At 37.6% G+C, this 14,944-nt stretch overlaps 1 non-coding gene across 1 annotated transcript; it reads left to right on the forward strand.

Moving 5' to 3' along the window:
* Positions 1-13,649: 13,649 nt before the first annotated feature.
* LOC118522491 (U6 spliceosomal RNA) lies at positions 13,650-13,752 on the forward strand. Its single transcript, XR_004910650.1, has one exon. It is a non-coding gene; the product is annotated as a U6 spliceosomal RNA (small nuclear RNA).
* Positions 13,753-14,944: the final 1,192 nt, after the last annotated feature.

Genomic DNA, 14,944 nt, shown 5'->3' on the forward strand with positions numbered 1-14,944 from the left:
GACACATCCATTTTCCCAGTTAAGTCCCCGTGATGAGTGGTCACACCCTTAGTGTGTGAATTTTGCTACTTTATCTACCAGAGAGCATCATGTCCTTCCACTTCAGGTTATTTAGAGGAAAGCACCTTCCTGTGACCAGCACGTTCTCACAAGATTCTAGACATTGGAATTCTCTGACATATGTACAGAGTTAGGAAAGTCTTGTAAAGACTGAAAGTGATCTTGTGATCTGATGGAACCCTCTCAATTTATAAATCATGACTTGGAAAAGGTCTGCGAGATGCTCCAGTACACAGAGGTAGTGAGTGACACGGTTGAGGCGGAACCTGGCCTTTCTGACTCCGGTTTACTACCTCCCTCTGTTCCAGGCTGCGTGTGGCCGCTGGGCTTCCAACTTTCCGTTACTTCTGCCATAACGATCTGTCTTGTTCCTTATCCGTTGTTTCCTCTTTCCCTTCACACAGGATAGAATGTCATAGAACCAAATCACTGAAATGTAAAAACATTTAGAAGGTTTAGCTATTTTTTCCCCCATTTCTTGTCTGAGGAAGAACACACTTCTTTGTCATCAAGACAAAGTGGATTCTTTAAGAGGATTGTTTTCAACAAGGCTGCTCTGTAGTGGATATTGGCCATGACCTGCTAGAAAATGAATTGAGCCATTCAAACATGTTAGTGGCCTACTCTTGAAAATTTATTTTCTCATTCTAATGAAAGATGATGGCTTCTTCAATCATAAACCTAGTCTGGCTTTATTTAAATATTGTAAGTGTCATCAGCATAGGATCTATTGTGCTGGGCTTCTGAAGAGAGAAGCAAATAGTCACTTACTGAGCTTGATTGGGCCTGATGTGATGGGATATGACATGCCGGATAATTTGTTCTTTGCTTGAAGTCTAATTCAGGGGAAACAGTCCCCAGGACAGCAGAGATTTTGATGACCTAGGTTTGTATGGATTACAAAGATGTCTTCTGGAAGGAAAATTTACTTTTAGACGGTCCATTCTACAGCTTGAGTCGGAAAAACAATTTTTCTTAGAAAATGTACTGTTACTGATAAATACCAGAAGTCAGTTCCTATCTTTGAGGTAATCACAGCAACTGTAAGGCTGAATGCTCAGCCATCTTTTACTGTTCCACAGGCATAAAATGTGAGAGGAGAATGTGCTATCACAGAAACGGGGGAAAGCACGGGTTCTGGGTTCACACCAGCTGAGTTAGAATTCTACCTCCTTCAGTGCTTAGCTGTGTGACATTGACAAGGTACTTGACCTCTCTGTACCTCAGTATCCTCATCTGGAAAATAGGGATGATGATGGGCAGTGTCCACTTGCAAAGTTGGTAAACTAATTGAGTATTTTAGCATTATAATAGGTAAGGATAGTACCTGTTGTTAGTAAGACTGCATAAATATTTGCCAGTATGATAATTGTTATCACATGTTACATTGTTAAAAGATAATACTCAATTAGAGGCCAAAGTCCAATATCATTTAGATGAGCAGATGTGAATCTTATAACTTCTTTTAACACTATTGAAGTAACTTAAAATTGACTTCAGGTTTTTATTTATATTGACTGTTGATTTACATTCATATAATGGACAGAAAATGTATCTTGGAGTCGTGCAGATCAAGAGTTAACCCATGACTCCCATTCACTATCTCAGTAACCAAAGATTAGCACTATTGTGCCTGTGTGTCTTTCTACAGAATGGAATAATAATACTTATCCATAACTAATATTTATTGAGCACTTACAACATATCATGCACTGATTTAAACACTTTAGATGTAAGAATTCATCTTAACAGCCACTCCTTGAGAGAATAAGCCCTTGTCCCAGCTCATACAGTTAATAAATAGCAGAACTGAGATTGAAACTCAGGCAGCTTGATTCCAGAGCCCAAGCTCTTCATTAGCGCATGTATAATGCATTCATTCATTCCACAAACATTTATTTCATGCCTCACATGAAATAAATGGTGGTTTGGATATAGCAGCATATAAAATAGAGAAAATAAACAAATGCCTTCTGACAAATTTAACTCTCCGTGGTGACATCTGAATTAATGTAGAAAGCAGCATGCTTCATTTGAAATATAATGCAAGCCACAAATGCAAACCCCATGTGTAATTTAAAATTTTCTAGTAGCCACATTATGAAGAGAAACAGGTCAAATTAATTTTAATAATATGCTTTATTGAACCCAAATATCTAAAATATTATCACTTAGACTTGTAGCCAATATGAAAAATTATTAATGAGGTCGTTCTTTTTTTTATATATACTAAATTTTCATAGTCCAATGTGTATTCAACACAGCACAGCTTAATTCATATTGGCCACATTTTAAGTGTTCCATAGCACATGTGGCTAGGGGTTATTGTACTGCAGGGAGCAAATCTACAGGATAAGCATGAGCCTGTGAGAAAAGCTTAGTGCAGAGGCTCTGAGTGGGGAAAGGACTTTGTACTCCACGGAGCCTAGAGCAGAGTGAGGAAGTGGGAGAGTGAGCAAGAGGAGGTTTGAAGGGGAGGCAGGGGCCAGATCATACAGAACCCTGTAGGTCATGATCTAGATGAGTCATCTGGGCAAAGGCAGGGACCTCTCTGCCCTGGTACTTTGAAGCACAGCTCCCTTTATCTTTCAGAGTCTGAGTCCTGAATCCAATGAGTGTATAATGAATAACTAAGTCACCACCAAATCTTGTTAGCAAAAAATTGTTTGTGGTAGTGTTCTTTTCACTGTGGCTTGTTCATTTTATCAGGCAGACTAATGCCTCATTTCATCTGAGTTATAAGTGGCTGTAATACTAACTTCCAACAGAGCTTTCAGAGTGTGAGCCAATCAAATTTCACCTTTGCAAACAGCACACATACATAATCAGCTTTGAGATTTGATGTGAAATGAAGCATTTTCATCCAGGGTTGGTTTAGTTCATTAAAGCTGGCTTTGATTTAAATTCCAAGTGATACTTTTAGCTCATGTAGCAGTTAAAATGGAATGAAATTATCTGATTCCAAAGCTTCATCCCTTCCTTTCAGTAACCTTAGAATCCTGTAGGTGTGTGGCATCAGGTGACATAGATTGTGAGTGTTTGTCAGTACAAGGATATCATGAATCCTGTATTACTTTTCTTTCAAATTTATACAGCATATTCAAGTTCATGGGCAACTTTGAAATTTTATAAGCTGAAGAACCTGGAGGCACTAGAGTCCGCAGAATCTTTAAATACTAACAATAAGCCTTCACTAACTGCTGGACATAATTACAGGTACCTCTCCATAGATAGGCAAGAAGCATCCTTTATAAGCTGTATAGATCCTTAGAAAGATCCTTACATCTGTCTTTTTGTATCCTTCACAGCCTATTACCAAGGTATCTTACACTATAAATTTAAAAATACTTCAACATGGAAATATTTTTATCTTGGTAGATTAATGATGATGAATTATATATCAATAATATCCAAAGACCTATCCTCTTATTGGAAAATGCTGATTCATGAATTTCCCTGTTTTAACAAAAGCCCACCTTCACATTCCAGTCCTACTACATAGAGCAAAAGTCTTTATATGTAACTATCAAAAGACTGAATTCAGATTGGCACCAAGTAAATGAAACTATTTGGGAATCTAGTTTTTGTAAATGGACAAGTTTCTGTCTTTCTTATCCTCATCCTTGCACTCTCCATGATTCATTTATTCATTTGTTCATTCATTCAATATACATCTATAGAGCTCTTTGTTTAAGATGCTAAGCTAAGGGGGTACCTGGGTGGCTCAGTTGTTAAGCATCTGCCTTCAGCTCAGGTCATGATCCCAGGGTGCTGGGATCGAGCCCCGCATTGGGCTCCCTGCTCGGCGGGAAGCCTGCTTCTCCCTCTCCCACTCCCCCTGCTTGTGTTCCCTCTCTTGCTGTGTCTCTCTCTGTCAAATAAATAAAATCTTTAAAAAAATTATAAAGATGCTAAGCTAGGTGCTGTGGAGTGTAATTTTTTTTTTAATATAAGTGGCTCTTCATTGAAAATGTTACATATATGATTGTAACATGATTTAGAATATGCTGAATGTCTCATAAGGTAAATACAAAATGATAAGAAATTTAGAGAAAGGAGGGACTCCTGGTGAGAGTCAGAGATATAGTTTCTGAGGTTGGTTTTCAAGAATGCATAGACTTTCAATAGGAAGATCTCTGAGGGGGTAGGCATTTGAGAGAGGGAACCTATTCAAAAGAATGATCACTGCATTCTCTTTTTAAGTTGAAGTCTCCAAAAAAGCACAGTAAGAGGGCAAGAATGGAAGACAAGGCAAGTTGGGGTGTGGTGTTCGAAAACTTTGAGTGGCAGCTAAGTATCAACCTAATTCTGTGGAAAATAGGAAGACTTTGAAATTTTTTGAGCCAAGAAACTATTACTCTTCAGACTTTTTTTTTCCTCGCAAAACATTTAGGATGAATTGTACAGGAAATGGACAGGAAACAGGCCAATTGCAAAGTAATTCTAACAGGCCAGTGGGAAAATAATAGGAGTTGAAGCTACCAATCTTAGTGACATTTTGGAATTTTAATCTCAAGGCCCAGATCTTTGAGACAAGCAAGTGGAAAATGTTGATGGTGACACATCATAAGTTTCTGATCTGGCCAGTGTGAGGAATAGGAGGGGGAGTAAGCAGCTGGTTTATGGGGAGCACAATGTGTTTTAGACAAACTAAATCGACAGTCTATCCATTACCATCTCTAGATTGCTGACTTAAAAGCCAAACTGAAGTGAAAAGAGGGGTTAAGGGGAGAGGCAGAGACATGACATTCTAGAGATAAGATATAAAGATCCATGACGTTCAGACTCTTCCTCTCTAGATAACTAGCCCTGTTCTAACACAATTCCATACAGACCAATTTCAGATTGTAGCTGTTTTCTTCCTTTCTGTGATATTGTGATTTACAATAAGAAATATATATTTGGCCTTTGTCCCTGTTTCTGGCACAGAGCTCCCCAAACTCTTGGAATTTAAGAAGTGTTGAGAGTAATAAAGGTGTCTTCTGTTACGTTAATGAGTGGCTTTTGGACCCCATCTAAGAATGAGGACTCCTTGTTCTTGAGCCAACCACGTGATTAGAAGGTTGGAACTTTCAGTCTCATCCCCCAAACCTCCAGGGAGGGGAGAAGAGTTGGAGGTGGAGTTCAATCACCAATGCTCACTGACTTAACCAACCATGTCTGTGTGATGGAGCCTCCATAAAAACCAAAACAGGGTTCAGGGTTTGGAAAGCTTCTGGGCTGGTGAACACGTGGATCCTGGAAAGAGTAGCATACTCAAGAGAACATGGAAGTCCCACACCCTTTCCCCATGCCTTGCCCTGTGCATCTCTTCCATCTCTTCCATCTGGCTGTTCCTGAATTATAGCCTTTCGTGGGAAAAAACAGACAAACTGGTAATCTAGTGAGTAAAATGTTCCTCTCAGTTCTATCAGCTACTCTAGCAAATTAATCAAACTCTGGGGAGGGAAGGATCATGGGAACCTCTGACTTTTTGGCAGTCGGTCAGAAGTACGGGTAACAACCTGGACTTGCAACTGGCATCTGAAGTACAAGAAGGGAATCGTTGAAACCCCTAGGTTGATCAGTGGCACAGGGGACAACTTGGACTTTCAACTGGCATCAGAAGTTGGAGGGGCTGTCTTGCAGGACTGAGCCCTTCACCTGTGGTTGCTGCTGCTATCCCCTTGGGTAGATCATTTCAGAACTGAGTTGAGTTCTTGGACACCCTGCTGGTGTCTGAGAATCGCTTGGTGGTGTGTAGGGAAGCTCCCCCACCACACACATTGGAAACGGTCGAAGATGACCAAAAGACTTCCCTCATTAAAACATGAAATCATCGTTTTATTGCTTCATTAGAAAACTAAACATACAAACTGCTATTTGTGGAAGATTAGGACATTGAAATGACTGACCTCAATTTTCTTCTTTAAGAAGAAAAACTTCTCTTTTGTGACTAGAAGCACAGTCTGTGCATTTGTCCAGAGAATCGGTAGTGCACCTACTCTAAAAGAATGAAAGACCCTCGATTTTTTGGAAGAGATTTTAAGATTATCCAACTGTTTCATCTACCCAGGTCAACAAATTACTTCCTGCCACCTTTCCTCTGCCTCTCCAAAATCTAGTCATTCTTCCAAGTTATGTGTAAACATACCTCATCCATGAAGCAGGTTTTCATCTACACTCGTATGTTTTCTGTTCTTTAAACTCTTTTAGCAATAGACGTATAGCCATTATTGACATTTGTTTAATGATGTGCAAGTTTCCCTGTTAGATTCTGATATCTTTGAGAACATAGACCATCACTCATTTTCCCAACCTGCAAGTACCTTGCACATAGTGAAAGGTTAATAAATAATTGGTGAATTAATGTATGTGTAATCACCTAGTTTGCTGAGGACATTCAGTATGCCAAGCAGTGTTTTAAGCACTTTGCACATGCTAACCTCATCTCATCTTTGCCACAACCCTATGAGATAGGGACTGCTATTTTGCCTAAAGAAAGGTGAGAGTACATACTTACTTACTGGCCATCTCAGTAGCAGAACCAGGATATGAACCCAGACAACCTGCTTCAGAGCCTATAATCTTAGTTATTGTGTATTGCTGCTTACGGTACTACAGTACCCAATTTGTTTACCATATACAGGAGGGAAGACAAAGGGGCAGAATAATATTTAGAGCACTGCCTTTGTAATTGTGGATACATGGCTTTGTACAAGTCATACATGAACTTCTCAGGTTCTTCATATAAAATGGATTAAGAGTAGTATTTATTTTACAAAATTTTTGTGGGGTTTCAATGAGGCAGTGCATATAAAATGCACGTAATAAAAATGAACTTTTGTGATGGTGGGGAGGATATTCCAAAGGTGTGGAATCTCCTTCCAGCTCTGGGAGTGATACTGTGGCGTCTGCCTTTCTGTGTTTGGTGCTATACTGTTTTTCTTAAAAGTGATGATTTCTAGCCAGTTTGAAGCCACCCAATAGCGATTGTAGACATACAGAAAATAGCACTCATGTAGTGAGACTATGCAGTGGGCCAAAAAGAAAATTAAAGGCCTTATAATTTTATAACCAAAATAAATCTCCCTCAAATGTTAAATTGTGGGCATCTCTTGGTGTCTTATTACTGAGTGATTATTAACCCATTAACGTTGTACTTCATTCAGTGTGGTAGCATGTGGATGCATTTTTCTTTTCAACCAAACTGTTAGATTGTATGTTGTCTGTAGCGCTTGGAGTGCATAGATAATTAATCCCATGGGGAGGAAAGAAAGGTCATTTTTATTTTTTTTAAGATTTTATTTATTTATTTGACAGAGAATGAGCACAAGCAGGGGGAGCAGCAGAGGGAGAGAGAGAGAAGCAGGCTCCCTGCTGAGCAGGGAGCCCGATGAGGGTCTCAAACCCAGGACCCTGAGCCGAAGGCAGATGCCCCACTGACTGAGCCACTCAGGCACCCCGAGAAAAGTCATTTTTAAAAGATTTGGGGGGGTGTTTATTTTAAAAAGATCTTTTTTCTAGTTCTTTGAGATTTTTCTGAAAAAAGAGGTACTTAACCCCAAAATTACAGTGAAAAACAAAACGATGCTAACTTCACCGGAGGAGAAGAGATAAAATTGTTTTAAGAAGAAATATATGCTCTAACTCTCACTTATTCCTCAGATAAAATAATGCACCTAAAGCTTATATATGGGCCTGGCAATGACAAAAGAAAATAATCATTTTATTACAGTGGAACTTTGTATGCAGAATTCAAGGGCAGGACCTACTCTATCTTTGAAGGGGGAAAAAGTATATCTGATTTATATATCTACTTATCTCCTTAGAAGAATGTCTAGTGTAATGCTGGCAAGGCTTTGCATAGCATATTAATAATTTGAGAGTCAGGATTTGTCAAGAGGTCTGAGGTTCATATTAGTTTTTCTATAACTTTTTCTCACCTCTTTTGAATTATGGACATGGGAGCCATGTTTTAAACTACTTGGTGGGCCTGTCACCGTTCATGGTAGCACTTTCAGTATGTGCCTTGAATTGAATGTGTGTATATGACAGCTGCAACCAAGTGGCCTATAAGATATTATTCGTTTCTTTACCCAAAATCTGCTAGGATATGACATTTTGAAATTTTACGGTATAAAATACAAACTTTCAAAATATTAATTGAAACTCAGTGGGAAGCAATGTAGCATATAAGAAGCATGGTGTACTGCTTTGAATTGCAGTCTTAATAAATCTCACTATGCTAAAATGATGACACTTGTATTTTGCCTGCATTAAAATCGTTTTAGAAGGTAATTGGTTTAGCTTATTGTAATACTGCCTGATAATATTTCTTTTGTTTTTCAAGGAAAGAATAAGGTATCATTAAATTATTGTTGCATGGGGAAGTCATGTATTATAAATATTAGAGAGTACAGAATATAAAACAGACTTGTGAAAAATAAATACACTTCTTCACACAGGAGACTCACTACAGGTTTCACCAGATTATTTAACTCATTCAAATATATTTCTACTTCATAGACTAGAATTACTTCATAACTCATTTCATTTATATTTATTATTTTTAATTTACTAATTGGAAAATATATACAAGTACATAAAGCATTAAAGGGCCTATTTTGGAAAAGTAGCATGATTCTACTTGAGTAATAAATGAGATGTGTTGTTATTGTTTTGAACATTTGAAAAACAGAGTATTATCAAAGCTTTTTTGTTGTTTCACCTAAAGAGAGAGAATGCCTAGGTTTTTATAATTTCAATGTAATTTTTTGAACATTAGAATTTCTATAACCAGAAAAGTTAAACCATTTTTAAAACTGAAGGATTTCTCAGGGCACCTGCATGGCTCAGTTGGTTAAGTGTCTGCCTTCGGCTCAAGTCATGATCCCAGGGTCCTGGGGTTGAACCCCACATCGGGCTCCCTGCTCAGCGGGGAGCCTGCTTCTCCCTCTCCCCCATGCTTGTGCTCTTTTGCTATCTCTCTCTCTGAAATAAATAAAGTCTTTTTTAAAAACCTAAATAAAAATAAACAAAAACTGAAGAATTCTCATAAGTTATATATTAAGTATATAATATATAGAAATATATCGGTATTTATGCATATATGTAATTGTATCTCTTTTCCAGTGATAGCTATTTTTATGACTTAGAATGCCATTTCACTAAATTGAATATGTTTTTAACTGAGTAGAGTCATCCAATCAGCTGAGCATTCTCCTTCTGCACAGGTTCAAAGAAAAAACATCAACAACCCTTTGGTTTTTTTCCGGGCTGAAGCGAATTGGCTGAGGTGGTCAGTTCTGAGGGACAGGGTGGTTCCTAAAGTTACAGCCCAGGAGTCTAAAGTTTCTCTGGCATCCAGCTTAATGTCATGCCTACTGTTGTACCCAGTCTTTAATAATTCTAGCATGTGCTTCTCACTTACTTATCCTGATATTTCACCACATTACCCAGCTGTAAGTTGGGGGCCAAGTGCCTTGTGAGCTGTTGGCAAAGTCTCAATTAGCTGAGCACAGGCAGCATGTAAATACGTCAGAAGAGATAATGGATGCCTCCCCAGCAAGGAAAATCTCAGAAGCTGTCCTTGAGCCCCACAAGTGAATGGAATGGAAAGCAGGACAGACTGCTCTGAGCTGGGAAGCAGAGATGGTCTAGCTGTAGCGAGGAGTGGTGGGTAACAATCCTAGAGGTAGCTTAGTGGCTCTCTACTCTACAGAATCCTAGTACATAAATCTAAGCAACTTACCAGCTAGAGATGCTTGGGAAGGCAAAGGAATAAAAGTCACCATACTTTTACTGCAACCTGGGTAAAATTTTGAGGACTGACCAAAGACCACTCTCTGGCATCTGCTATAATAAAATGATTATGTGTGTAAATCTCATACTCTGTTTGTCTGTCAGGTTGTGGAATGTGTGTGTTGGGTTTTATGAAATTGGGTGGACTTTAAGACTAAATAAATTAAATATCTGGTACGTGCAGATTTTAGAGCTAATTTATTTGTAACAAATCACACTGTCGATGCCTCGATCAAGAACAAGGGGGAAATGTCCAAAAGGCTGTAACGTAAACACTTAAAGCATGTGCAAGGTATAGTAAGCTTTAAGGGAGTTGGACATTTCAGTTGATAAGACAGGAATGATGACAGAAGCCAAATCAACTTAAGGCAAAAAGTTCAAGTACCAATTAAGATAGGCCCTAATAGAAACTATTTGTCAGCTATTAAGTGTCTCTGCAGACATGGAAAGTCTATTTGCTACAGAGATTTGTTCATGGTTTTAACTATATTTAAGTAAGAATTCTAAATATTTTCAGATTTCAGCTCAACAGAACTGTTAGTGGTTAGGAGAAAAAAATTGCTATCGTTTAATTTAATAGATTGTCTAGGCCTTTGATTTTTTTTTTATTTCTACAGCTTTTGTTTTCTTTCTGCTTTAAGATTCAGTTACTTTATCTATAGTAATTATTTTATGTGGGAAATTCTAAATGCAGTCTTTCTTAATTATTTACCCTAATGAATGGAAGCAATGTCGTCAATAACTGGACACCCAGTAACTGGATAAAAATGGTCTAAAAATATTTTATTTTTGATTCATACTGTGTTACACTTAGAAAATTTGCCTGATTTTTTGTACACATATATTGCATATCTAGAACAAAAGTTTTGTTTGCATACTGTATTTTGTCTCCATCTCTCTTTCTCTCTCTCCATATATATACATATATTTAATTGGCCATGACAATTGTAAAAAAAAAAAAAAAAAAAAAGTGTTGATCCTGACAGTTAAGCCCTAGACTCGAACCAGATATCCCAACTTTCAGTACAATTCCTTGCCTTGCCACACACATGGTCTTGATGAAGGCATTTACTTCACTGAGTCTCAGTTTCCCCATTTACAGAAATGAAGTGAAAAATGTCTATCTTATTGATCTTGCCATGGGGAGCAAATGAAATAAGGTATGTTACTCTACTTCAGTAAATATATGAATTAAAACTCAATGGGCTACAGAAAGATATATGAATTAAAACTCAACGGACTCCATTTTAAATAAAATCCTAAAACAGAACAGAAAAGAAAATAGAGTTTGTTTGAAGGGAGTAAGATGTATCTAATCTCCTTTTTCCTTGTTTCATGGAATTCTTTTTATTTCTTGGTCAGGAAAATAGAAAAAATAATACTGTCTATAAGCTTAAAGACATTTGACAGAAACCCTTTGACTTCTTGTGAACAAGTTTTATAAATACAGAGTGGATTCAAGAGAAAAGAAATATAAATAAAATTTGCTGAGCATCTTTATCTGTCGTAGTCACAGTGCTTGGCATTCGCATACGTCATCTTACTTAGTCCTCTCTACCTTGTGACCAGCCTCCGAGGAGCAGTAGAACATGGGTGGATGAAAGTACCTGCTCTGGAACTGGAATAACTGGTTTAAATTCCAGCTTCTTCACTGTCAAGCTCCGTGACCTCAAATAAGTCATTTAACCCCAGTGTGCCTTCGTTTTCTCACCTGAGGCACACTGAGGGTATAAATAAAATAGATTATACCTTTACGGGGTTATCTTGAAGATTAAGTGAAGAAATACCTGTAACACCCCTTAGAATCCCTCTTGGCACATGGTTAGCAGTCAATAAATAATATTTGCTGACATTTTTGTAGAGCAGTTATCAAATGTTAACTCAGAAAACAGCATCTCATTAAGACATTTGCCCAAGTTTCCATAGAAATTGAAAAATGGAGCATTGATTCAGGTCTGTCTGAATAACACTCACTGACTGGCCTTTATGGCTCCAACACTTGATTCTTTAAACACCTCCATCCTGACCTGTGTGAACTTGGACTTTACCGAAGGTGTAGGTGAAGGAGCAGGTTTATATCACAGCATTGGAACCAACTAAGAATGCAGTGTTTGATATTTCTGTGCTAAAAATTACTTCAGCCTCCCCACCACTGGAAACTTCTCACCAGACATGATTTTATGCAATCCTGGCCTTCTGCCATATTCTCTAATATTTTTTGTTTTCTCTCTCTCTCCTCTAGTTTCACTGTGCCTCCTGTCTTCTCTGATATCCCTCACCTTTACCTTCCTGATCATTTCTTATGTGGAGTGGTTTTGCTTCTACCTTGTTTACCTATCCTTTTTCAGGCCTATTTTCAGGACTTTATCTGCCATTTTGAAATAGTTATCTAAATCTTTATTTGTATAAAAAAAAAAATTTCTCAGAGAAACTTTGATACCAACTGTTGGATATCTTCCCAGCTATTCATCTGAGCATTTTGCTTCCCTTCTTTAAAAACCTGGAATATTTTTGTTACATCCAGAATAAAATTTTAGGTCCTTCGCAGAGTATTAAAGACCCTTGTTAATCTGCACCTTAGCTATTTTTCTACTATGACCTTCATTAACGTTAAAAATAAAAGTGAAAAATAAAGAAAAGTCAAGACAAAATTTTTAAAAACAACCCATAGTATCCACTACCCAAAGATAAACCATGTTACTCTTTCAGTGTCTAGCCTTAGAATTACGTCTTATGTATATAGATACATGTAATTTTATTTTATAAAAATTTAAACTTTATATACTTTCTTATAACCTATTCTTAAGAAATGAACAATAAATTATTTTCTAATGTCAATAAATATTCATCTATAATATTCTTAAGGGCTGAAAAGAATGTTGATAGAGACTCCCAACATTAATTTTACTAATCTATATAAGTAAATAAGTTTTTCCCAAGTTTTTGATACTATAAGCAAGAATGTTATATATATTCTTAGAGACAAATCATTGCATATCTCTTTGTAGTTTTTAGTATGAATTTACAAATGTGGAGTTGGTAGGTCAGGATATAGCTGTAAAAACTGTGTTGTATTTTCTCTTCCTATTATCTTCTTTTTTTTTTTTAAACATATAATGTATTATTTGTTTCAGAGGTACAGGTCTGTGATTCATCAGTCTTACACAATTCACAGCACTCACCATAGCACATACCTTCCCCAGTGTCCATCACCCAGGCACCCCATCCCTCCCACCCCCCACCACTCCAGCAACCCTCAGTTTGTTTCCTGAGATTAAGAGTCTCTTATGGTTTGTCTCCCTTGGAAAAAGGAAGGGGGGGAAATCGGAGGGGGAGAACGAACCATGAGAGACTATGGACTCTGAGAAACAAACTGAGGGCTCTAGAGGGGAGGGGGGAGGGGGGATGGGTTAGCCTGGTGATGGGTATTAAAGAGGGCACGTATTGAATGGAGCACTGGGTGTTATACGCAAACAATGAATCACAGAACACTACATCAAAAACTAATGATGTAATGTATGGTGACTAACATAACATAATAAAATAAAATTAAAAAACAAAACAAAACAACAACACTGTGTTGCACTTAGTCCTTGTAGGGTATATAGGGTAGGGCTGTATGTTATCAAATTGTAAATATTTGTCACATTTTTGGTGAAAATTCTATCTCATGGCTATACCCAATATTGCATAACTTTTTCCTAGTGCTTAGCACATTTAGGTATTTATTCATATATATTTCAATATTCCATTTTAAGCTGAGGAAAAATGTTCTTTTATATAGCACTTAAGAAATCCAGTGATCAGTGTTCGCTTCAGCAACACATATACTAAAATTGAAACTGCAGAGATTAGCATGGCCCCCTGCACAAGGATGACACACAAATTTGTGAAGTGTCCCACAGAAAGAAAGAAAGAAAGAAAGAAAGAAAGAAAGAAAGAAAGAAAGAAAGAGAAAGAAAGAACGGAGGGAGGGAAGGAAGGAAGGAAAGAAGAAATCCAATTATCATGTTCTTGAGAGAACAATTTATAGTTGACCACAACTAAATACAGATATCAGAAAATAAAAACCACTTTTGTGTAAAAGTCTGTCTTTGTGAGTCTCAAAAATAATTAGATTTTGATATGTATATTTATGTTTAATAGTAAGTTAAAAATAGAATTTTTTAATGTTTTACTTTGTCTTCATGCTGAAATTAATTTTAGAAAGATTAGGTAAAGAAATACTGAGAAACAGTATTCTCATTAGCAGTCATAATCAAAAGGTCTTGGTCACTGATGTTAATTACAGGTTAAGAGTTGGTGATGGTCACACAATCATTAGGTGCTGATCCATTCAGTGGCTGGAGTTATAACTTGGAAATAATATTCTGTGGATCCTTAGAGAGCCAGTATTTTATCAGATAGAAGTATATTATATGGCTAGGTAGAAGACTTTGGGCCTTGCAAATGATCTCATCCTGACCTCCCTGGGATGCCTAGAGTACTGGGACTAGTTGGTAAGACTAGGTGATCCACAGCCCATGGTGGTCTGTTTGCCCTCCAGGGTGGAAGCTCTGAAATAGTGTATCTGTCTGAGAGAGTTGGTATGTTAGAAGTTGTGATTGTGACCACTGTTAGGAAGGTCTGGAGCAATCAGTTGTGTTTAGAGTGTGTGTTTAGAGTAGTCACTGTATTGGTGTTCAGACCCATCCTCCTTCTGAGCATCAGTGTCCAGAGTAACCTGTGTGTTATTGTGGCCAATGCATCAGTCTCAGTTAATGTGCATGAGTGCTCAGTATATCCCAGCCATCAAGTTGGGAGAACTCTCCAAAAAGTCTTTTCTTTATTCCCAAACCACCTTCTAAATTTATATGAAGACTAATTTCCAGTTAGGAATGCAGCTATTATCCAGGGGAGGATACTAGAAGTGGGCTCATATCCCCTTTCCTGTTTTTAGTATAGGGGCAGGAAGTGGGGTTCCACCCAGAACTCATACTAGGCTAAATAAGAGTCCTGAAAATGGCATGAATGCATACTATGTCCTAAGCACTTGCTAGGTACTAGGGATTTCAAGGGAACCAGATAGAAATGGGGTCTGTGCATTCAAGGACACGACACT

This window comes from Halichoerus grypus, chromosome 4, assembly GCF_964656455.1.
Source record: "Halichoerus grypus chromosome 4, mHalGry1.hap1.1, whole genome shotgun sequence".
Taxonomy (NCBI): Eukaryota; Metazoa; Chordata; class Mammalia; order Carnivora; family Phocidae; genus Halichoerus; species Halichoerus grypus.